Source organism: Apteryx rowi, unplaced genomic scaffold (assembly GCF_003343035.1).
Source record: "Apteryx rowi isolate R43461 unplaced genomic scaffold, aptRow1 scaffold_141, whole genome shotgun sequence".
In the NCBI taxonomy this organism is placed as follows: Eukaryota; Metazoa; Chordata; class Aves; order Apterygiformes; family Apterygidae; genus Apteryx; species Apteryx rowi.
The window spans coordinates 1,377,826-1,402,851 of NW_020447653.1; the positions used below are offsets into that span (position 1 = coordinate 1,377,826).

General features: G+C 53.2%; 1 protein-coding gene across 2 annotated transcripts in view; it reads left to right on the top strand.

The window, feature by feature from the left end:
• Positions 1-25,026, top strand: part of ZBTB16 (zinc finger and BTB domain containing 16) — a 99,817-nt gene that overhangs the window by 62,823 nt on the left and 11,968 nt on the right. The window lies entirely within an intron of this gene.

Here is a 25,026-nt window from a genome sequence, read left to right on the forward strand (position 1 = left end):
ACAAGAAGTTAAAATAAACCACAAACACCTTTCAGTTTTCAAGTACTGTGGTAGCCTGAAAGCTTTCTGGGATTCAGTATTTAGGCAATCTCCAGCTGCCTGAAGGTGCTGGTGTGGCCTGGGGTGGCAGGGAGGGGGTGTTTAGTGTCACCGGTCGAGCTGCCTGCACCTTCCTTTGGAGAGCGAGGGTTTGCACGCTGCCTGCAGCAGAAACAGGCTGGCTTAAACAGCAGCAAAGATTTATCAGGAAAACAGGCAATTGCAGAGCTGCAAAGCTGCCTTTAGCACAGATGCTTTTGAGTTAGCCAAGCACTACTGAAACGTCTAAGAGCAGCTAGTTCCTGGTCTCATCACTTTTTCCAGAGCCGTGGAGCATCGCACGCTCCCAGGGAAGTACGTGGGAGCCCGTGGCTGCCCAGCAGCTTCCGATAACCGGGGCCTTGCAGCCTCTGCCCGAGCAGGCATAGCTTCAGGAGTGTGTGCTCTCGGGCAGGTATTTAATGATGACTGCATCTAAACACGTCCTACAGGAAGGAGAAAAAAAAAATAGAGGAAAAGGTAAAACAGTGCAGCTACTAGGTTTCACTAATGACCTTGAAAATTCTGAAGAGATTAAAGTCTGCTTGATTTAAAACCCTGGGCTGGAATGGCAGAGGCTGCCAGAAAGAACTGTGTTCATGCCAGAGCTCAAATGGTGGCTTGAAAACTTAGCATGGTGGAACACAATGACCCAAGTTAAACAGGTTTATCATCACCTCCTCGCGCTGTAAACAGACGCGTCTCAGTTACACATCAGAACTGGGCTTTATGGCCAAAGGAGCCCACGCTCGCTGAAATTAATAGCTTCCTGTTGTTGGGTAGCTCTCAAATAGTGCTGCCTGTGGCATAAAAAACATTCCTTTAATACAGTTGCTATAATTATCTCATTTTCCAAATAACAACATCTCCCAGAAAGGATTTTTGAGCGTCCTCCTTTCATCCTTACCAGCAGCAGGTTGTTTGGCAAACTTTGTGAAAGACCTTCAAACTTTTCAGAAAAAATTGTCGCTTTCTGATGGGTGGTTTCAAGCATAATTTAGAAATTCTGTGGAGAGAAGCTCAAAAAATGAGCAGTGTAAAGAGGGCTTATTTGGTACAGGCCTACCAAAAACTGAAAATACCAGCTCTTTTTCTAGATCACCTAAAGCTTGAGAGATTTTGCTGAGATGGTGGGTCAGAAGAAGGAATCTCTTGGTTTCTTTCCAAAATATGGAGCCGTTTTGGGGGTGAGCAGTTGGGCTACGGGAACCCTCCCCTTTATCTAACATCTTTTCATTGTTTCACTGCTTCTCTGAAAGACAATGCAAAATATTAACCCAAGTCGGCGTAAACCTCTTGTGTGCTGATAGCTATCAAACAGTGGCCGACTCTAATGATAGAAAAGTTAAGTCCTTATTTCAGATGCAAGGGAAAAGGGGAAAAAAGGAAAGAAAAAGTGGCTTTTCCCTGTAAACATAGGGATGCTGTGTGTTGCATATAGCCCGGTTGACTCAGGACTGAGAAGTTCTTTCTGGGTGTTCACTTTCCTTGGCCTCAATCCTACAGCAATAGGAAAAGCAGCAACTGTTTTGGCTCGTCTTCATAGCAGTGTAAGCTCAGTGCCCTGCCGATGGGAGAGTGTGGAAAATTACTTACTGTTCTTCTAAAATTTAAAGGAAAAATGAAGCGGATTCAGGAAGAAACCCCCCAACCCCAAGCAAGCATGCTTCTGCTCATGGCCTTCGGGTAACTCCTGTTACTGGCGTTCACGCTAGCTGGCTGTGGGCTGGCTGCTCCTCTCAGYGTGTACAAGCCGTGGACTTTTATAAATATCAGAGGTGATTTGTATAGAATTTCTTGCAGTTTGCCAAGGTATTTAACGTGCAGAAGCTACAGATAGAGAAATGCTGTGTAACGTCATATGCGCCTGGGAGCCGGTGTCATGTGCCGGTGTTTGTACAGTCAGTACGCTAGCGGAGATTTACTCCTGACCTAATTTCGCAGCGCTACTATGCGGGCATGTTTGATGCCTAATATAGCATTTATTTTCCTCGCAGATGCCCTTGCCTCCTTCCCGACATGTAGTTGGCTTTTTGATTTGTGGGGTCAGCGTGCTCCTGATCTTTCCCTGGCAGGGCAGGCGTCAGCAAGGTGCTTTGCTCTCGCGGCGCGGCGCTGGCAGCCCGCCTCGGCTTCCCGCGGTCCCGGGCTGAGGCTGCGCGGCGGCGAGCGGGAGCGAGGGGCTGCCTGTGCCGGAGCCCTCGCCAAGGAGCTGCAAAAAGCTTGAGCGGAGCCCGTGCTGCGTTAGCACCGAGCAGCGGAGGGGTTGCCCGTCCGCGGGGATCCCATGCCGCTCCCCGGGAACATCTCCCACGTCGTGTCCATTGGGGCTCTCCTGGAAACGCTGCTTCTAACGAGCGTTTTGCAGGACATCTGCTTCCCGGGCCGTCCCCCGGGCGCGAGCGGTGGATCGCGCRCCTCGTCGTGCCGTGTCCTCCCATCGTGTCCCCGTTCTGCTCTGCCCTGCCTGACTTAACATTCCAGCTTCTCCTGGAGAAGCCGGCTCAGCGCTCCGGTGGCTTCCCTCCCTCTCCGCCACGGTCTTCTCGCCCGGTCCCTTTGCAGGCAGAGTGCTCCGCGCGGCGCTTGCACACGTGGTGCAACGCTGGTTTCACGCAGGGCCCTCCCTGGTGGCAGCCAGGGCTCCCCCCCTGCCCAGCCAGTGTTATTTCATTTAAAATGGGAGAAGACGGGGCAATTCAAGCGATCCCTTTCCCAAACTTGCATCTGTCGACGCTGAATTTCAGCTCTTTGTGCTGCCCGGGCTCTGGGCTCCGTTGGGACTCCTTGGAGTTCCTCAGAGTCTTTCKCTCGGGAATAAAATTTTTCCAGAGGGCCTGTATGATTTAACACTCTTGTTTCCCTTTCAAGAGTAGCTTTTTAGCAGATTTCGACTTAGATTTCTTTGGAGAACTAGCCTGGTGCTCCTAAGTCACTTGGCCGTTTCTGGGAGTGTTGCCTGTAACTGAAACAGTCTGTTTGCTTGACCCAAGCTTTTCCGAACTTGCCGGTAATTACCAGCAATTCCAGGAATGAAAGGCTTTATTCTGTCCCTGCTAAAGGATTTCCGTGTCGGTTTTAAAGTCACCTTCTTTCTGCAGAAGCTTGGTTTTTTGACTGCTGGCTGCTGTTGCTCCTACTTCTCCTACCCAAGAAAAGCTGCCTTCATATGGTGATACCAGCGCTGGGGTGCAAGTAATAGAAAGGAGTTAATAAAACCAATGTGTAACTGAAAATTGAAAAGCTATAAATCTCCTTTTTTTTTTTTTCCTGGGATGTTGGTAGCATTTTGATTTAATAGTTGGACAAACACAAGGGTCTATTTTATTCGGAGTTTACAGGCCTCAGGGCTGTTATTCCTCCAAATTTAATAGCATTGAAATTGCAGGGTTTGCGATAATTTGCCTATCACTTTCTGCTCTCCCATTGATGTTTATTGTCAGCGGGATGGAATCTCAATCCGATTCACTTAGATAACATGTCTGTTAAACATTTAGATAATTGTGCCATCATTAACTTGTCACATTATTTTAGAGATTCAAAACAGTAGTGTGGTAAGCGGAGGTACAAAGGGAGAAAAAAAACCCTGCGCGTGAGAGCAAGAATCTGGGGAGCAGAGAGGGTGGCGATGGCCCTGGCTTCCCCCCGGGTTGCCRTCTCACGTACCAGGGCCGTGGGCCCGCGGAAAGCGTTGCTCTGAGGCCGGTAGGAAAGTCTGCCTGGCTTCTCAGTGCAACTCAGGGCTTTAGCCGGGGGCTTTGTTCTTGTTATTTCTTTTTTTTTCCAAAAGTGCTGCTATTCTAAATCCCCACTGAGCTACCCAAAGTGAGTTTGTCTGGTTTTTTTTAATCCATACCACACTGAGCACTTGGCATTTTTCTGTGAAAGAGCATCCCGGGAAGCGCGTTGCTGGTCCGGGTTTCCAGGCAAGGTGCTTGGGGACGGAGCCGGGCAGCRGGGCCCAGCTGCAGGCAGAGGGCAGGACCAAGTCCGGCTCCGTTTCCCCAGTGTCGCCCACCATCTTTGGCCGTTCTTGGCAAATCTAAACCTGATCCTGTTAATTACGCATTCGTCTCATCTCCTTTCTCTTGCTTCAGCTTCTCTGCCTCAAAACAGTGCTAGCCTAGAAACCTGATGTTTTTATTTACACACACGACGTTATTTTTTTCAGTATGAGAAGTTAAGGTTTTGGAGTGAGTGCAATGTGCAAGTTTGTTGGCGTCAAGCATTAATTATGAAGAAAGGCAAAATACCCCCTTCTTTCATGCCCCCTTGGCCTCGCGCTAAGCGCAGTAGGAGCAGCGCTGGCAAGCGGGGCTCCCGGTTGGGAGCCGGAGGGAGCTCCGGGCCCCAGCTGGGTAGGCTTGGCAGAGGTGCAGGGGCGCGCCGGGAGGACGGGGGCCACGGCGAGTGGAAGCCCTCCGAACAAAGGGCCAGGTAAATCCAAAACCTGAACAGCTTAATCCTTTTTAAATAATAAGCTTTTTCTTAACCAAACAAAGAAGGTGTTGGGGCAAATGGGACCTTCTGCTTCTCCGTGCAGGTGTTCCTCTTAACGTGTGTCCAAATAAACTCCGCTATCAGTGCATTTTGTGCAGGGAGATTTACTCTGGCTGTTACGCAGCACGTTATCAGTTATGTGTTGGTTCTCCTGTCAGCAGGATGAGCAGGGTCTGCTGGACGCTTCTGCTGAGGTTATTCAGCCTGCTCGCGTAGGGCCCTTCGGTAGCTTGTTTTTAAACCCTTGAAGATGTCTTTGGCTGCACAGATGTTCCATCTCAAATGCTGTTTTGCAGCAGGTTTTTCTGAGTAATTTGGGAGAATGCGTAAAGCAAGCGTGGAGGTGAGGAGGGAAGCACAAGACTTTGAGAGGCTCAGTCGGGTACCTGGAAATCCGGATGCTCCTCTGAATCCCCGGCCAGTCCTCAGGGCCAGGYGGGGATGCTGGTGACTGCGGGTTTGTTCACGCCGAGGTTTCTTGGCTAGGGGTAGCGCTCGCGGTCCTTCCGAAGCCTTCTTAAATTTCCCTGCTCCGGGGGCAGGCCAGTCGGAGCCAGGAGCTGCATTTCTTGACTCTTCTCCGTGCTTTCTCTTCCAARGCTTGATCAAAAGCCCACGGAGCCCAGTGGGAGTTGCTTCCATCAACTTCCCTCAGCCCCGTGGCCCAGCCAGAACAAGAAAACGCAAATGAAAATGCGGCTTTCTACTTAGGACACGAGGTAGTGGTTTGCTTCAAAGTTTTGGGCCCATCTTCCACGCTTTCGGTACCAGTTGGCCCAGTGGTGGAATAACTCTGCAGACAGGTGCCGCTGTACCTATCGGCGCGCCTGTCTGCACACAGTCTGCCCGTTTCCTTAACAAAACAAATATAAAATCTTCTCAGAGTGCCTATGACTTTCTATTACTGTTTCACGGTACTCCTGAGAGTTTTAAGAGAGCAGCTTGATTAAGCTTATGGGAGAAATCCTATCAGATAGCATTTTTCTCCATAGATAGAGATAATGTACTGTAGTATTAAGCGTGTTTAAAGGTAATTCTCTCTCCCATATTCATTTCAGTTACACGAGCCAAAATGGAAGAGGGGAAGGCAGAGCAGGTGTGGGATTGAGTGTAAATAGGTAAAGTAGCCAGGCATTCGTAGCCAGGCAAAACCGYGCCCGGGCTTTCAGGGGCTTCGCCGGGTTCCCCTTCCGATGACGCAGCTCCGTAGGCCGCGGCAGAGATGCTTTTCCTGGCGGCTCGTGCAGGTCGCTTTGGCCACGCGGGTTTTGTCACGCGGCCGCTCCAGGAGCAGCGCTGCCGACCCGAGCCTGCGCGTCGTCTCCGCTTCTGCCACGCGGGGACCGAGGTGTTTAGAACTGGGCTTTCCYGGCGCGTTGTTTCAGTCGTTGCTGGAATCTTGTTGACTATTAAAAGACAAACAAAACAGTTAAATGTGAAATTGTGCTTGCAGGCTCCAGTGTGCGTTGCCTAGCTGAGCGAAGCGTTGGCATGTCTGCCCTGTAACAGCTCCAATTCCAGATGCAAATACTGACAAGGGAACAATAAACACCTTGGGTTTTCATTAAGAAGAGAAAACTCCCCTGAACACAGGAGCCTTGAGCTACCAGGCGGGTTTCTCCCCTTGCTTAGCCCTGCCGTCTGATGGCTAAAAACACCCGTGCTCTTCCTTCCGACTTTGCCGTGCCCCGGTGTGGCGTGCTCAGCCTGGCGCCGGCGCAGGAGACGCGTGGAAGGCGCTGCCGCTCGCTGCGCGCGTCCCCCGCGGGACGCCAGCGTCGCCCCGCCGCGCAGACGGTCTCTGYGGGCGCCCGCGATGTCAACACGCGGAGAGCAGGAGCGAGGCGGCCCCGGGCCGCTCCCGGGAGAAGGCTCGTGCGTCACCGACGACCGCCGCTGTGCCTCGCGTCCCCCGTCGCGCTCCCGCCCCGGCGGAAGCGTCGGCAGGTGATGAAYGCGAGCGCTCCGGCTGCTTGCGTCTCTGCCGGCGCCGTGCAACCCGAACAACAAGTGTGATGGGAGAGGGTGGAGTAGAGGCTGAGGAGCTGCATGAGAGAATACACAAACTGTGGATTTTTCCACAATGTAGCAAACTTTTTGTTCCACAGCTTCTTGTATGCCAGTGAAGAATGTTTAAGAAAGCATTGCCAAGTCTTGCAGTATTTTGGCTGGTCTCGCAATGCTTTGCAGACCTGGAGTCCTATGAACGCATCTGAGAGAAGCACGCAGCAAAAGCTGGAAAACAAAAACTGTAAACATGCAAAAAAACATCAACTCCAAAGCTGTTATTTTATTAAATGCTTGTGATTTTTCTTTGGGAAGTAGGTGTGATTCTTGAACGCTTGGCTTTGGAAATATTGAAAAACCTCTGGTTCCACTCTTTCTGCTTGCCACCGTCCCAATCTCGGTAACGCTGGTGTCAGGGGCTGTGAACAGTGTTTGCAGGATCAAGGCTTRCGTGTTTTGATTGGGGTGCGAGAATGCTGTTTTTTAAATAGAAGGCAGGCGTGCGTCATAGTGAACTAGAATGGAAAAAACTGACGTTTGATTTTCTAAGCTGGAGGTGAAAGTGAACTGCAAATGCTGGGCTTATGGAATAGGTCTGGTTTGCAGTGAAAAGCTGCACTGTTTTCCAAAGTTTTAGCCGTTGCATGTGGAGGGTGCAAAAGACGTTGTTCCTGGCCTCCTTAAATACCCATGGTGCTCAAGAGATCAAACAGGAATTGTTTACTGAGTGTAAAAAAAAAAAGTTGAATTTGGCAGAGGGGGAACTGCTAAAAGAGACACCTCCTGGGGTTTGTTGTTTCAACAACACAGGCACCTCTGAAAATAAGAAATGCCAATTGCAGAGATGCCTTTATGGCTTCTGGATAAGCAGAAAATAAATACGCGGCTGTGGCTGAGTAGATGTTTGTGCCCCCTCTGTATATGCTTGTGTGTGTTTTCACCCTGACATCTATTTCCACCCTTCCGTCTTCAAAATATGCACTGAAAACTCGCATTAAAATTTTTCTGATGAGCCGACAGGATCAGCTGAACATCCACTATCTGACATGTTTTCTACCAAACTAGAAGCTGGATTTGGGGATTGTGCGTGCGCGAGGTCGAGCAGAGCTGGTTGCCATCACTGGTGGTTCGGGACAGGGCTGGTCGCGGGGCCCCAAGGCGCAGCAGGGCACTCGGTGAGCGAGCCGTTCCTTTATGCCGCACCAAAGCGAGAGGTCTCCAGCGCCCCGGCAGCACGTGGGAAGTCACAGCCACGTCCTCTCTTTGCAGAGTACGCTTTTGGGTTCGGGCGTCCAGTCGGAGCCAGCTTTGCCCAGTTCAGGTGAGGCCTCTCTCATGCAGCACGGTCTGTAAATACATTTATAAGCACCTTGGAGAACATGGTATGTGCTGAGGTGTAGATGCTCTGCAGGGAGAGGGACTCATTAACTCAGACATCCAGCAGTGGAGAATGCAAAAAGAAAGGTGACCCAAGAAAGGACCAAGCAGAGGGGTTTAAAACGGAGCAGTCAGAACGCTTCCAAAATGAAAACTCTTCCGCCGAGTTTTTAAATAAAAAGAGCAGTTTCCTTTCAAAACGCTTCCTGAGCTAAAAATGGCAGCTGCAAGAGCACAGAGAGGCAAAACATCCATCTTAATCAGATCATGACRAGCTGATGTCTTATTAACCGCCAAGCTTGTTTTAGCAAGCGGTTTAGCAGCTGAAAGCAAGGAGCAGCCCTGCCGCGAGCGCCTGGAGAGCTCGCTGCAGACCTGGCTGACCCGCCGAGCGCAGCTTGGGAAGCTGCAGGTTGGCACAGTCCAAAGATCTGCTGCTGACAGAGTGGGCAGCTCCCCACGGTGCTCGTCTAACTTTTGTCTTGCGGATTGTGATTTGAGAACAGATCGTGTCCCTTTGCAAAAGCAAGAGCGAAAGAGACGCCAGGTTCACCCATTTGCCTTTCCATATGAAGTTCTCCTCCACGGGGATGAGCTTTGTGTTGAGTTGCCACCTGGTTATCGTCCCGCTGAGCACAGCGGCTCGCGACACGGGCTTCCTGTGGGCAGGCGATGAGAGCGCTGTTGTCTAAGGGTTGTTTGCAAAAAAGGGCTGAAAACAGTGCAAGTCRAGAGAAGTACAAGCAAGGCTGGTTAACTAAAGACTCCCCCCTCTCCTGTACTTCTCTGTTCTGCATAGCCTGAGTGCTCTTTATATGGAAGCTGACATCTTCAAAGGAAAGCATTTTTTTGCGGACATTTATTTCTATAAAAACAATGACAGTGACAGCTAAACTTCCCATCGGAAGCCTTCTTAATTTAGGAGCGTAATTCACGATGACAGTTTAACAAACGGGCAGCCTTTAAAGATAAAACCGAGCATAGAGCGGCAGTTCTTTTCAGGACGTTTTCTAGCCCCGTGACCGAGCTGCAGCTTCGGGAGCCCGGTGCTTCGGTGCACTTTGCGCGGCCGCAGGGATGGTCGTAGGTGCTGCCAAACCTCGGTTAGGATGGTGTTGCAAATGCATAGCTGTTTTTTCATGCCTCTGGGCTAAGCTTTGCAAAAACAAGAGCCGTGATCCATATTTAGGCATACAGAATAGTGGCCTGTGCTTATTTGGAGGTTCACCCTCTTCCCAAAACATTGCGGGGAACACGCGTCACAATTAGGACACCGAATCTCTGGTACTTTTGAAATCAGGCCATTTATTAAACTGCCCAAAAATGGAGTCAGTTTAACTTCTGGCCCCACCGTTATCGCAAGCGCTCTTTGACAGGAGCAGCGCGAGCATGGCCCGCTGTGCCACGACCTTCCTYGCATCCTTGAAAGCGTGCCACCACGGGCCGGGGACGGAGCGTCCTGCAGCCCGTGTCTCTCCAAGGGTTCCTGCCATAATCTGAACCGTATGATTTACGGCGGAATTGTTTTGCTGTGTGTTTTGGCTGTCTTTCAGAAAGAAAATGCCCCGCGTTCTCATCATGCGAGCAAGCCTCGCATCTCCCCAAGCTGTCCCAGCCAGCAAAAATTCAGATAAAAGTTTTAAATGTGTGCTGTTTGATGCTGTAGAGCCAAAAGTCCTCGGTGTGTTTATAGCAGAACAGTTTAACAGAGGGCTCCTTGGGCCTGGGCTTCCTTTCAGCTCTCTTAGGCTCCAGAATTAGTGTTTGTGCGCACACGAAGAGCTAGAAAAGTTTGTTCTCCCTTGACTGCCGTGTTCCTGTGGGGACGTGCTCRGTTCAGCTCTGTTCTGGATGGCTGGTTGTGCTCCTGGAGTGGGCACGATCCTGTTGTCCGGGGCCAGATGTGCCCTGCCATAGAGTTTGTAGGAGCAGATTAATAGCTTGCTTGGGAGTTGTGCTGTCTGCTGTTATCTTCACCCTGCTTAACATGCCAACCGTTGAGTGCGTAGAGTTGGTGAGATCCAGCATAGTCCTGTGAGATGCTTCACTGAGATCAACTTGCCAGGCTGAAGGACAGCACGTTTTTAGACAGATGTACTGTTTTGAGGAGATGGAGAAATTCAGATACCTTGAAGATACCCCAGATCTCTTAAAAGGTCTGCTAGATTTTAATTGGCTGCATACACAAATGTGTGTAATTAGAGCTAAATAAAATCTGATGTAGACACTGACAAATGCAAAATTCCCAGCATGAGCATCTGAAGCTTGTAACTATCTATTAGATGCAGCGTTTCTGCCCCGCTATAGCTCTGTGCCTCCACGGGATTAATTTGAATACGTAAAAGCACTCTGGTGATGCACATCACCCACCAGCAGCGTCTCAGCAAAACTTTTGTCCGCGTTTCCCGTTACTGAGCTCTCGGGCTTTGTTTTTCTCCTGCGGGTTGAAGTCAGTCCTCGGGCTGAGAGGCTCAGGCTCAGACCAAGAGTTTGATCAGGGTTAAAAGAAAGAGCTCTTTGCTGTTGAACATGCGTCCCCRAAAGCAGCGTTGTGCATTTTTAGCTTTGGAAAGGACATCAGAAAGTATATTGAAAAAAGAAATAGTTGGTTTGGGACACGGTTCCTGTAATCCAAATATATCCCTTTTGCGCTACATGACTGTGGCAGGCTGCTGTTACCTGACTTGAACTTGGGGTCCGTGTGGGGTTTCCACTGCACGCTCCAGCTGATGAAAAATGTTAGCAATAGCTTGTGCTTGTTCCTGCTCCGAGTCCTTCCGGAGTCCGGCTGTAACTGAACGCAACGGGCCCGATTTAGGGGAAAGCGTGTAACTTGATGTATTAAGCACGGCAAATTAACTTCTGTAGCAGCCTCATTATTTTCCTGCTCGCGGGCAGGCTGCGCCCACTCGGAGGGGCCCCTGAGCGGCTCCGCTGGGTCCAGCGCGGTTCGGCACCGGCGAGGCATCCGGCCGGAGCTGCCCTCCGCCGCCTGCGAGCGACCGCCGCGCCGGCTCCCCGGCAGGGTGAGCTAAGGTTAGCGTTTGCTCCTTTAACGGAGAATTCTTGGCTTTTGTGGGTTTGTAAGTTGTTCAGTTCTTGGATGTGCAGCACAGAGCCTCTTTGTGTGACAGTAATGTTCTGTGACAGTGCTTGAAATCCGAGTCTGAACACACATTCCTAAAACTGGGAATCTCTCTGGCTTTCAAATCACTTCTTTTTTTAACCTTTAAATTAAACAAAAACAAAAATTCAGTGAACTTCAAAGTGACTTTATATTCTAGAGATCAAATTGGCAGGAACTGCGATGGGGTTGGGGTTCACATGCTCCGACATATTTACCAAAGAATAAACAAACAAACAAATAAAAATGTAGAAGTTCTATGCGTTTGTATTTAGAATGGATGGCCGATGGTCTACGTTTAATTTTCCTGTGCAAATACTATGTAAACTGCRATGAGAAAAGCACTCTTGCTAAGCTACAGAAAAATCTTTCTTGTCCTTTAATTCTAGATGAAGGGGATTAGTGTGAACATATTTAACCTCTGACCCTCAAACAAAAGCATTATCAAATTTAGTTGCCAAGTGGTTCCCCATTTAACTGGACTAGTTCAGTATCTCAGCAAATTTTTTTTTTTCCTTCAAAGCTTTAAAATCTATTGTTGCCTTAGAAACATTCAGAGGTTTCACCATCCTCCTCTCTATTTGGATGCGAGATGGCTGTCAGAGCGCTGATAAGAGAAACCAACTTTGTACAGTCGGTGTTGGAACTTGCCTAAGGTTTCAGAAAAACAAACAGAGGTTGAGGTGGTCTCTGCAGATCGGGCTGTTTTCCCTTCCTTTTTGCACGCGGCTTGGTTGGTGCTGGCGGTGCCCCGGGCTGCACGGCCATGCCGTGCATTTGTCCTGACGGCGGGGCACTCGGCCGGGCGCAGCGGCTGGCGAACATTGCCCGGCCCCGGCTGCTGCCAGCGACTGCGCTGCGCTTTCCTCCGGCGGGGAAAGGGCTCCGCGGTGCCTGGTCTCCGCTTGCCAGCGCCCCGGGTCGCGGAGCCGGGCACGGGCACGGAGGCGCCCGCACCTTCCTCGCCAGCGCCGCGGGGCCGCCCCGGCTGCGGAAAACAGCGCAGAAACCCGGGGAATAGATGTCAGGGGTCTGCGGGCCCGAGTAAAATATTCCGGCTTCGTGGAGGAATGCCGAAAGGGGCCTCCCGCAGAAGGCTGGTGTCCATTTACAGTGCATCTCTCATAAACTCGGCCACTGGGGCAAGGGCAGGGGGACCGGCCCTCCTGGTATGTGATTGATTATCTGGTATTTATGCCATTGAGGACTTTTCAGCAGTTCGGGGTCAAGGGGTCATCTCATGTGTCTTGCTGCAAATCCGCTTCCTTTTGTACAGTGAGGGCTGGGTGAGCAGACACACAAAAACAGCTTTTTCTTTTCCTTGGGAAAAAGGGGAGGGGGGCGGGCTGGTGTCAATGAATTTTTTTTTCAGCCTTTTCTGAATAGTGTCCTTTTTAATTCTAAAGAACTTTTAATTAAAAGTAGCAGGAAAGTTCATCTTGACAAGGTTTAGCTTACCTTAACAGTTACTTTTGTGTCCTGCGATTCTTGTCTCTACTCTTAAAAAAAAAAAAAAGAAAGAAAAAGAAAAAGAAAAGGAAAGAAAAAATTGGGAGAGATGTTTCTTTCCATGACTATTTAATGTCTTCATGATTTTACTGAGAAGTGCTTCTAATCTTGGTGGGGCTTTTGGACAATGGAGGTTCAGGAATAATAAGCGGACTTTACGGATTCGTCCCTCATGTCTCCGAACGCTCCGAAATGCCGATGCTGCCAGTTTGCTCTGATGCAGAGCCTCCTTCGTGGTTTCCGAGGATAACTTTATTTGCTAGTTTGCAAACCCGGACTCCCCGGTGCTCTTTGCTCTGCGGTAAATGCAAAGAAAAGGTGGCAGCAGCTYGTGCCGAAAAGGTGCCGCAGCGCTTCGTGCAGGCGACGGGCTGCGGGCGAGCGYGGCGTTGCGGCCGGGGGCGCGGGGGGCCAGCGGGACGCGGCGGGCACAGCGCAGCCTGGCTGGGGACGTGGCGGTCCCGGGGGTGCGGCGAGGACGCGCGGCTGCAGCCGGCCGGGAACCGTGTGGAGCCGCAGCGGCCGGCACGGCGCGGCACGGCACAGCACAGCACGGCGGGCCCCGGCGGCCGGCCAAGCTCTACGCGGCTTCTAACGAGAGACTTAACGCCCTATTCAACCGGCTGCTAATATTAACTTGGGAGGTGTCCCAAAACCGCGCAAAGAGAGCGGGTGCAAATGGACTTGGACAAGTTTCCGAAGGAAACGGAGGGAAAAATGAGCAGGGCAGCATTCTGCAAATACAGCTTTCAGTGTGCACGTGCTAATAATAGAGACTCTTTGGGCAAAAAGAAAAGGGGAGGAGGGGCTTCCGCCTGAACAGAAACACTTCTGTGGATTCGTCTCCTCATTGAGGCTCTTTGTTTAAAAATGGAGACCTCCATGCGGTTCCTAACAAATTAATGCAACCATCATTACAAAAGCAATAGGAAAAACATGTTACACTTTCAACAGAAAAGAAAGTTATTTTTTCAGCTGGTTTCATTTGAAATTCCTGTTGGGAAGAAGAAATCTGGGAAGCCTTAATGGTGGCAATGAGTAAGTGGATGACAGCTTCCCTTGTGACGCGGTGACAAAAAATGCCATAGCAATTTGCTTTTGGTCGACTAGGGAAAACTGTTTGTGCCTGGGAAGGGGAAGCGTCGGTTGCCGGCTGGGTAGCTCCGATGTGCCGCGAAGGCTGATGCTGCATGGATCCGGGTGCGCCTGTGCGAGTGTGCAGCGAGCTTAGCTGGACGCGGTTCAGAGAAAAGCAACGGGGATGGAGGCCTTTGGAGCCACGCAGAGAGGAGATATGGCGCGAAGATACCGAGATACCAACAAGGTTAATGCATTTTGGTCAAACGAGGTGGTCTTTTGCCAGGAAGTAGAGGACAACAAGTACGGTAGTGTTCAGGCTGTAGGTGCGCGCGAGCTGGAAGGAGCCGGCGGCTCGTGCGCCCCGAGGGCCCCGCCGCCCCTGCGGACGGCGCGAGGCCGGCATCCCGCCGGGAGCTCCTCGCTCTCCTGCCGCGCTGGGGCTGCACCGGGGCCCTCGTCCGGCCCCACGCGCTGYGGGACCCCCGCTCTCGCGGCCACGCCAGCCGTGGGCCAAGACTGGCCGTCCCGTCTGGGGCAAGGTTTCCTGTGCCTTAGGCCCGCCATCAAGCTTGCCGTCTTTCACACCTGCTTTAAGGTTGAAATATCATTGCTGTCTCGTTCACGTATCTAAATTTAGGCCCGCTTGCGACTGTGCAATATCACTAAGCTTTCCCCATTCAGCTGCCTGGCCAGATGGGGCTCCGCAACGGCATTTATTTCTCTAGTCAACATGCAAAGAGGTCTTTTGTAACTGCCTCAGCCGCAGATTTGCATGGTTTAGCAGCAGAAGGACATAAACATCGCCATACCAGAGCATCCGATCCAGTCTCTATGGCGCGGAGCGGATCATATCTCCGTTATTACAGTTCTCTCAGTGACTGTAAGCTAACTGGTACCGAAACGCCTAAAGAGTGCTGCCAGGGCTAAAAACCGTAGGTTGTCTCCTCTGATGTGCTAAACTTTTGCCCTTCTGAACAGTTTTGATATTTACTTGATAAAAACTTTCAGGACTAAGACTTTTGCTAGCCTCCCGGAGCAGAAAGTTGGGAGCAAGAAGGGGCTGGAGGAAGAAGTATTGCCTCCAGTTTCATCAGAAAGGACCTGGGGCTCTGAAATGTGTTCAAATAACTGTTTGGCTCAAAAAAAGTAGAAATTACATTTCAGTGTGCAGAGCATCTTAAACATGGCATCTCCATAGCACGTTCACATTTCCAGGCTTACACAGTGCTTGGGATTTAGGAAACACTCCTCTCACCCCGGTGAGTGGTGGGAATTGCAGTAAAATGTAATTGGCCTATAAAAAGTTAATCTTATTTTTGTTTCAAAACATAAGGTTTGTGCGATTGGCAGTTTCTTCGGGAGGAAAACCCATTGCGGCTCGGCCAGCATCGGCGTGCATGCTGCCTGCCTTGTCTGGGGTTGCGCCTCCGAGACAGCTCGCTCCTTCTCTGGCAGGAAAATATGGTTGGAAGGTGCTAAGAGAGCAGGGAGGAGGCTGTTTCCAGGCCGTGCCTGTTCTCCGTGTYCGGCTTTCTCTGTGCTGTGGCCCGCAGTGCACCATGCCCCAGGGTGCCATGTGCTGCGGGCCGGTTCCGGGCAGTTGTCCCCCAAAACGGGCCTGGTGCAGGCTCCTGGCAGAGGCAGCTAACGCATGCTGCGGGAAAATGCCCGGAATGAGCCTCCAGCGTGCGGGCGCGTTTCGTCTTGCGTGCCGAGGGTTCGCGTCATAACCCGCAGGCTGCGAGCTCGCTGCGGTCGTGTGCCCCGTCCTCGCTGGAAATTCGTGCTCCCCCCGCCCAGATAGCTAAATAAGGTGTTAATCCGCGGGATACATATGAACCCGCTCGCTTCTTAGCAATTTTTCACCTCGAGTCCAGCTGCTGCCGTGATTGACATAAAGCCATTCTATAAATAAAGTCTTTCTCTCTTCTTATAAAGACTTTGTGGTTTAGTTTGCTTTCAAGGTCAAGATCAGACCTTTCTAAATAAACACATATCAAAGGATCATTAGCAAAGCAGCACTGTTAAATTGAGATATTAACTTCTGTCAACTGTGCGTTTCTTTTTTGTTCTGTAACTCATGACTGCAGTAGGTTTTTATTATTTTGGCCCTAGGCGGTAGCATCTGGCTTCTGTAGAGACTGTAAAAATTAAAAAGCAACACAAATCATTGCGAGAGAAAAGCAGTAAATTCAATGATAAGAATTTAAAATTAAAATGTTTCAGTGCTTTTATATTCCGCAAAACATGAAATGARTGAGCTCTGCGCCTGTTGCAGTAAAGCTACCGCCGCTAATAGTCGCTTGGTTTTTCTCCCGGCTCGCGCTCCCGCGTAATAACTCTTCCCGGTGCAGCCGCGGGGAAGCGTGGCGAGGAGGGCAGGGAGGGGGCCCGGCGCAGCGGCGGGTCGCAGCAGGGTCCCGCCGGGCGCTTTGCCGGCACGGTGCATGGTGCATGGTGCACGGTGCGGTGCAGCGCCGTGCGCGGGGGCGGGAGGCCGCGTGCATCGTTTTTGTGCCGGCTGCGGCTCTGCGGCACGCAGCGCAGCGCGGGGCCTTTTGTCTCCGCGGGCCTGTGAACCACGCCGGCCAAAGGAGAGGTGAGAAACGGATCCGGTCGTTTTGCCTCGCTCAAAGAGAAAGGGAGAAAGTGTGAAGATGAGGGACGGAGAGGTCGAGCGAAGAGGCTGTGACTAATGCGCCGGGTCATTCAGATATGGGACCGCATTGTTCCCGCGTCCAGATGGCCCTTGGAATAAATCACCTCGGGCACAAGCAAACTTCCAGTACAAGAATGTTTGCTCAACCGCTCGCCAGCCGCGCGGTGACGGCGGGAGCAAGGGCTCGGCAGGGCTGAGCGCCGCTGGTGCTGCCCGGTGCCTGCTGCAAAGCTCCCTGCCGAAGCTGCCGGCGTGGGATCCCGAAAGCACCCGGCCCCCAGCACGAGCGCTGCGCGCGGGTTTCCCGCACCACTGCGGGAAGCGGCACACGTGCCCGGGAGCCGAGTGAAGCACGAAGCCAATAGCAGCTTGCTTCTTCATCGCCCGTGCTTGTGATTTCAGCATCCCTCCAAGCACGTCTGCTCTTAACTGCGTGAGGTTTTCTAGGTGCGATGAGCTTAAAAAAGGGAGGAAAGGCGCCATGCGAAGGGGGCAGCTCCTGCCTGGGGAAAGCGGCGTTTCCTGCCGTCCTCCCGCAGCCGGCTCTTTTTCCTCTGCTCCCTGCGGCATCGCCTGAGCCCGAAAGGGAAAATCGGCAGCAGTGTAGCAAGCAGCTTGTGCTGCTTTTTAAGAATTAATTTTCTGTAGTCAGTTAAACTTGGGAAGAAAGCTGTGGTATCTCTGAGTAAATAATAATAATCAAACAAATACCCCCTTGAGAGAATTTGCCGTCTATAAAGATGTTAATTAGCATGAAAGCTCAGTTGCAGAGTCTAGAGGCAGCCTGTGAAAGTGGGATGATTTGGTGATTCCGGCACAAAATGAGTGTGTCACTTGTTTATCATATGTTTTTCCCCCCTCTCTCTCCTTAATCATGACGGCTGTAGGAGTGCAGTGCGGGGGGGTGGCGGTATTTCGTTTCGGGCTCCTCTGCTCACTCAGCAACTGCACGGATGTTTCTGAGGGAAAACTGGCGTTTTCGCTGCAGACCACCCCCCRGCCTCCTCTGCCGCTGCCTCCGTGCCGGGAAGCTGCGGCGCGTCCCCGCTCAGGCGGCGCTGCCGAACCGGGGCTTGGGGCCGAGCACAGCTCGGTTGCCTTTGGTGGCCGCGGAAGCCTTCCCACTCGCTTCGTTTTCTGTGCTGGGGAGTGACATTCGGCAGCCTCTGAGCAGCAGCCCGAGGTCCTTGCGGGAGGCAGCGGAGAAGTGCAAAGCGCTGGTAAAGTCGTTTGATAAAAGTCCGTAGTTCAGCCTGCTAGGCAGGAGTGGAGGAGCAGAAGACGCGCACTTGAGGTGTTGGTCTTTAAACAAACACCAATACTACTATTTAGCTTTTATCATGCTTTGTGTGCTTGGAGCACTGTACAGGCATTAATTAATCCTTGCAACATGCTTGTGAGATAGCAGGATAAATAATGTTTATTTTGCCGAGGCAGAAGGACGGGGGACGTGCCGAGGCTGCCCCAGCGGCGCAGTGGCAGAGGGCAGGTCGGCTTTGCGGTCTCCTGCATCTTGGAAGATGCTTCAAATGCAGTATCCCTTGTAAAGGATATGCTTTTAGGCTTCCAGCACCGCCACCGTGTCAGCAGACAACAGCAATCTCCTCTCACTGGGGCCTTTGTTTCAGGGAGAAGTGTTGCCGGAGAGTGACAGGAGAGTGGGAATCATAAAAGCATGGATCCGCCGAGCACTTGGATGATGCTTTTACAAAATATCTCCRTATATACATGCAAATACGTGCATTGTATAGATGTACATGTGTGCAAAATGGCATCCAGGAAAGTGCTATTATCATAGCTCTCTTCCGCTTGGTCTGTATGGGTTTGCTTTGGTGCTGCCAAACGAAATGTCGCTTTTGTTTTCCTAATAATCACAAAACCAGATACTGAAACTAGGTTAATCTTCTTACACTTAGCGGCGGCGGCTCGAGCCGAAGGATCCCGTTGGCGTGCTTTGCGCCCTGCATAGGGTCTCCGGGGCCGGCTTGTCCCTGCCGCCGCTGCCCTGGGAGGGGGAAGCGTTACGTTAGGTGCTGCGCTGCGCCCTGGGCCCAAGTACGCGCTTTAGCCCCGCCAACTCCGGTTCTCCGCGCCCGGTTTAAGCGCCTTTCCGAGCAGGGAGCCGCAGCTACCTGCAGCCGCTACCCTTTGCAGCGGACCTGCAGCTGCAAAGAGGAGAAGGGTTGTCCCAGAGATGGTGGCCGCTAAGGAGCGCTTGGCGTGCTGGCAAACGCATTGCAGACTTCTCTGAAATCTGCTCTTGCAAGAGCCAACTCTTGGACTCCTTTTTTTTTTTTTTTGCATTGCAGGAATTTTTGGGAGCCTTTGAATTCTGTCTTGACTATGGTGACAACAATTTTAGCATCTCTCTTTTGAATGTACATCATTCAAGTGATTTCGTTAGATAAAAAGGTTGAATGAAGCCCAGGTCTTGTTGGAGGCCCTGGCCAGGTGTGTGTGTGTGTGTGTACATATATATGCATTTTTTAGTTAGGCAGGTGGCAATTAAAATTGGTCTCCTCCTGTTCACATTGTTTGAGTGGCAGGACCCAGCAGACCTTGCTTGCAGGAAGCAGGCTGGAGGAACAGCGAAGACGAGTGATCCGTCCACGGGGTTGCTCCRTGATCTCGGGTGAGTCGCTGCGTCAGTGCCGCCCTGCAGAACGGGGGGACCGACTCCTGCCGAGGACGGGCACAACGGCTGGAAGTTTTGCCCTGGATGCAGATGGGTGGTAGTGACGAGGGGCCGCGGGAGGTGCGTGCACCCAGCCTTCGGCTCGGCTGGGAGGTGCCTCACCTCCGCGAGCAGCCGGAGCACTGGGCAGGGCTGCCCGCATCACTGCATCGCCTCTTCCCTTGCCCGAGCGAGTCGAGCAATGGCTCTCGCAGCGGATCGGGAGCAAACACACCCTTCCTGCGTGCAACCGGCCGCCCCGGGGCGCTCGCGCGGGGATGGCGGCGGCCGGCCGGCCGGGGTCTCAGCCGCAAGGAGAACGCCGCCGCCGCGCGCAGATGCCCGCGCACACGCGCACGCACGCGGGGGGGAAAAACTCGAAGTCAAATGTCTCAAAGTCAGATCCCTTTTTAGTATGAATTTGCTGTATCTCATTCTGAGCACTAATTCCAATTTAATTGCAAGTGGCCTGAAGCCTCTTCAATAGGAGTAACAAATGGTTTGATTTTGTAAACTTCATCAGACTGCATTTTAAATGCGACACACTAGCCCGGCTCGAATGCCAATGAAGCACTGAAGTAGCTCTCTGTTTACTAATTATCCGTTTTTACTTCAAGCCACGCTGGCTGGCTTGTCTGATTAAATCGGATTTGTGGGATAGAGAACAGCTAGCAGAGTTTTCTCTATAGTAAACGAGATTGAAACTATGGACCGCCTGGCTGCACACTGTAAATTATATTTCCTTTTAAAGGGGACGTGTCTCTTTTATTTCTTTGGCATACCTCCTGCATGTTAAACTTTATGGTACAGAAATGTACAGGGCTCCTTTTAAGAAATAAAACCAAGACCCGACCTGCATCATTGCCATGTGCCGATCTCCAAGGAAATTTTCTTTTAATTTCTTCTGTTGTACAGTCAGAGGGTGAACAAACTGCTGCGTTTAGTATTGTGGTGATTTTCTCTCTCCTCACCCCAAGTTCGAAAGGGGGAGAAAAGTCCTCGAATAGCTGTGAAATGCATCTCGTTGGTCTTTTAAATCCYTGGTCATAGATAACTGAAAATCCTGAAAATTGGGGAGCAAGAAGAAATGCTTTGAAAAACCRGGGCCGTGCATATGCACGCTTGCAGCCACCGGCTCGGGTGAGTACCCATCCTGTTCCCTGTTATTTAAACCTGCCTCGCTCACATCAGATGGTGCAAGATCTCTTCCAAACAGTTAATGTTGCATCCAAAATCTCATCTCAATGGCAGACCACTGCTCTGTCTTCGAAACCCTCAGCACTGCTGCACGCTGTATTAATTGTTTACTACTGCGGGCTTTAAGAAAACAGCAGATAGTCTCTTAAAAAAATGCGAGAAGGTGGCTATTGAATGTGGTGTAATAGGGCTGTGCTTAAACCTCCACTGTTGCTAAGACTTTAATTCCACAAGCTTGACCTATTCTGCCCTCTCTCTTGGTATCTATCTTTGTGCCTAGAGCTTTTTATATTTTAATTTGCTTTTGAATGTCCTACAAAATTAATGGTATACTTTTTGCCATTGTGCAGTGTACAGTACAGGAAAGGCCCCTTGGTGTTCTCTGATAGCAGCGTTACCGTGGAAATGAATGGTCACTATACTTTCGGTTCCATATTCGCTCCTTTTAATTGTTGACAGTAAAAAGCGTTTAAATGCTGCTTAATTTGTAATCATCTTCCAGAAAAAGGAGAGAAACCATTAAAATGTCAGCGAAATGAATAAATCCGTCTTTCTCTTTTTGTGTGTATGTGGTGGCGGCGGTGTTTATTTATCAGGGGTGATTTTTCTTTCAAGGGCTGAGCACTCGCATATCCAAGCGGCTCTGGAACAAGGGGGCTTCGTGCACGCGGGCGGCGCGGGAGGGACCGGGTGCCGGGCTGCATCCCGGCCCGGCCTCGGTGCTGTCACCCCCTTTTCTGGCGCAGGGAATTTGGCGTCGCCTCTGCAGGCTGCGGGTAGCGGGAGCTTTGCAAATGCCACGGCGTTTTTGAGATGAGCGTGTTTGGGGTTGTTGCTTTCTCTGTGCTCCTTCCCCTCCCTGGCGTTTTGGGCTCGTTTGCCGTGCTGCTCGGCAGCGTCGCTGTCTCTCCTCCGCGCCGCATTGCCGAGGCCGCGCTGGAACGAAAGGCCAGATTTGCCGAAGAGCACGGCACGTGGGGCACYGAGCTCGTAGCAACCCGGGGGAGAAGCCGCGAGGCTGCTGGAGGAGCTGCTGGGCGCAGAGCGGTTTTGCAAACCTGGCCCTTGCCCGAGGGTCTGAGCRGGCGTCTGTCGGTCCTGGGAATTCGGCCCAGGCGCTTCCCGCAGCCTGGCGGTGCCCGGTGCTGCAGGGCTCTCCTGGCGCCCGCCTGCTTGCAGCGCTGCGCGGGGGCGGCTCGTGGACCTCGCCGCGTCCTCTCGGCGGTCGCCGCCGGGCGGGTCGAGGCCCCGCGTCACCTCTGTGCAGCTCCGCTTGCAGCAAGGCTGTTATTCCCTGGAGGGGTGCCAGGGAGCTGCACAAGCGTGCGCGAGCGAGCGAGCAAGCGAGCACGCTCCTGAACGCCTGCCAAGGCTAGGCCGGGAGCCGCTAGCCCGCGGCCGCGAGCCGTCGGGGCTGGGGAGCGCCCGAGCGCGGCGCCCCGGCGCCCTTTGTTCCCTCCCAGCCGCTGCCTTTGTCTGCTCCAGGTTTCTTCCCGGCTGCCAGCGCTCCCCTGCTTCCCACCGGCGGAGGCAGCTCCCGGCAGCCCTGCACGCAGCTAGGCGCAGGGCGCCACTGACGGAGGCGCTCGGCTCCGTCCCCATCCCGGCGTGCCAGACCCGTGCCAGCACCTGCGAGCCCGGCCCTGCAGGGCTCCTGCAGCTTCCCGAGCAGGCAGCCTTTCCGTAGGGCCTAAGAAGCCCAAACCAGCTCGATTCGGTAACGGCCTGCAGCCGGGCCGCGGGGCAGAGCCCGCGCAGGTCCCCGTTCCTGCCGCCGTCCTCGGTTGGTTGAGGATGCGCGTCGGTTCTGCCTCGGGGTTGCAAGACCCCGTCTGCCCGGCCAGGGTTGCATTCGGCAGGTCTGGCAGGACCTCCCGGCCCTCTCCTGCCTCCTCCAGCTCCCGCGCCGGGTCGTTTCCTGCGGTGGCTCTGTGAGCTGCACCCTGGCCCAACTCACCTCCCTGGTGCAAGCGCGGTACGTGTTTGCTTTGCGCTACATAACGCGAAAACCTGCCCGTGCCCGGTGTCAGCGAGCGGCACCCCGAGGTGCAGCCCCACAGGGCTCCGCAGCAGCCTTGCAGGCGTGGGGGCAATGCACCGTCTCGCCGCTGCCCTGGGGCTTCTCCCCGTGCCCCAGCGCTTGCAAAAGGCGGCTCGTCCCCGGYGCTCCCGCCGCCGCCGCCRTTGCCGTTAGCCCAGCTCTTCCACCGGGGGCCAATTAGTTTCACAAATGAGGGCCCCGYGGTGCCGCGGAGGATTTGTTCCGGGCCCGCGCGCTGGCCCGGCGGCATTGTCCTCCCGCCGCCCCGCGGGAGCCCTTTGTTCGCCGCCCCAGCGGGTGCTGCTTAGCGCGGGCTTAGGCGGGCCGGCGTCCCGCGGGCCGGGGCCGCCGCTCCGCAGCTGGCCGCAGCGCTCGGGGCTCAGCCCCGGGGACCTTTGACCCGTCCTGCTGTCGCTTTGAAAGTCGCAGGCCRGCGGGCCGCATACCTCTCGGGATTTACTCCGCGCGGCCGCTCGGGGCTCGCTCTTTTTGTTCCCGGGCGCTTGGGAGAGTTTTGTCCGCAGCTGCGTGGGGGGCGTGCGGCTGCCTCCCCCAGGAGCAARTCCGTGGGGAGGGCGAAACGCTTTTCCTTACCCCGGGCCAGCGGGAGAGCTGCCTCTCCCAACGCGCGTGGTCGGTTCCCGCTTGGTTAGTTTTTCCCCCCGCGTAGYGCGGCCGCTGAGACTCGGCAAACTCAGCACGCACATGCCCGCCTGCATGCGAGCGCCTTGCGACGGGCTCGTGGCAGGCGCCCACGGAGGCACCAAGGCRCCACCAGCATCGGGCGTCCCCGGAGCGCTCCATTCACACTTTTGTTTGCCTTCCCCTTTGCTTCCCAGGCCCTTTCTCGGGAACTTTTTTTTCTTCCTCCCTGGAAGTGATTGACAAAATTAGTAAATCCATTCATGTTACTTTTATTGTACAAGTACCAATAAATCCCGCGTGTGCAGGGGCGCACACCTTAATGAGCTAGTGAGCTGACAAATTTGTTTACTGTCGCTGGAGGTGCTGCATAATGGCAGGCGCTTGCGCCCGCTCGCTGCGGAGCGCGCGGGGCCGGGCCGCCCYGGCGCCTCCCCCCGCGCCGGCGCCTCGCGGAGCCCTGGCATATTCCTCCACATTTAGCGTTTTAAAAATACCCCGACGCCGTTTGTTCTTGGTCGAATCCCAAACACAGGAGCCACTTCTTATGGCATCGCTTCTCTGCTGGCACGTGCGTGCGAGTACATGGCTTCTCTTTTCCTTAGCTTCCCCTCTCTGCACCCAAAATGTCCCTGCAGACATGCATTTTCAGCAAAGGCTCCTCCATCCTTCCTTGGACGAAACGCACCAGCGCTGAGTGTGGGCGGCCGGCGGGGCGCCCCGGTTGAGGCGGAGGATGCTGCCCCGCTCGTCCTTGCCTCGCCGCTGCAGCCGCGGAGCTGGATTTTGGCACCGTGGCAAGCAGCCCCCCTTTTTGCCTTGTTTTTTAAAGGCAACGCAGATTTGTTGGTTACCTTGAACATCTTGCTGCTGCTAATGAATTGCTAATACAATTTTCTAGATAATTTTATTTCCATAGTCCTCACATTTTAATGTCTCCAAAAAGCTAGCATTTATTTGCTTAATCTCCCAACGTAATACAATTTGTACYGACTCATAGGTTCTGAACAATCAGCTATGGATAAACTAAAACAAATTGTTTAATAACACAAAGGTCTTACATTTTTATTGACGGTATGTTTTTTACTTTTGCTCTTCCGCTGATGCAGCCAATTTTATAATTGTGTGCGTGCGTGTGTGCAGCTCGTAGGATCAAGCTGCCGTCTGCGTTGCCGCTATGGATCACAAGCGCCGCAGGGTGCGGGGGCACTGCGCGTTTGCATTCGCCCTCTTCCGTGCCGTCTGGAGCAGCTTCCCAAGGCGCCGGGATCTGCAGTGTGTCTTTGGGTCCCGTTTGTGCCCGGCTGCAGGGCGCTGAGCTCATGCATCCCACAGGTGCAGGGGGCAGCGGGGCCGGGCCAGCCCCTTCGCCTCCCTGCTGCGGTGCTGAGCGCGGGCGCTGTGCTGCCCGGGAAAGGTGCTGTCTGCGTGTCGTTTCTGTTATCTGCGGGCGTCGGAGCAAGCACCRTCCAGACGCCCTTTGCTTTCTTTTCCGTGGCTGCCCACCGAGGCGCTCTTGGAAGAGTCATTAAAAGCTTTCTGTCTCCCCCCAAATTGCCCCTTGTGCTCCGTATTCCAGCTGCCCATTAGGAAAGCGTGCTCTTCCCACTTAAACTGATGAAACCTGAAAGCCAGTGTATGCACGGCCGCAAGCTTTGTTTTTTGATTTGCCTCTTGGCCGGTTTACGCACGCTGTGTTTTGGGGTGCTCTGGATGATACGCTTTTCGTTAGCACTTGGTAACCATCTGAGAGTTGCTGCGTTTCATGACTTGGCAGCGGTTTAAGCGAGAAGTTGCTGCTGTCTTCCTTTGCCGCTGGCTCACGCTGTGCAAACAGGCTGGAAGCGTTGCTGGGCATTGCCCGGCTCCCCAGCCGAGCTGCCGGGCCGCGTTGCGGAAGGCGCCGGACCGGGGCATCGGGCGGGCGTTTGGGGAGCGGAAAGAGCCCGGGCAGTTCTGCCGAGGCCTCTCCGACGGGGGTCGAGGCGGCAGCAGGGGGCACCGCTGGAGGGCGGTTTCCCGTTGGCAGCACGGCTCGCTCCGGCTTTCTCCTGGCCCTCGCCGGCCGTTCTCCAGGGAAGCGAGCAGACCGGGGCGYGCGCCGGGGGAGCTGCTGCCGGCGGGTGACTGAGGCGCGT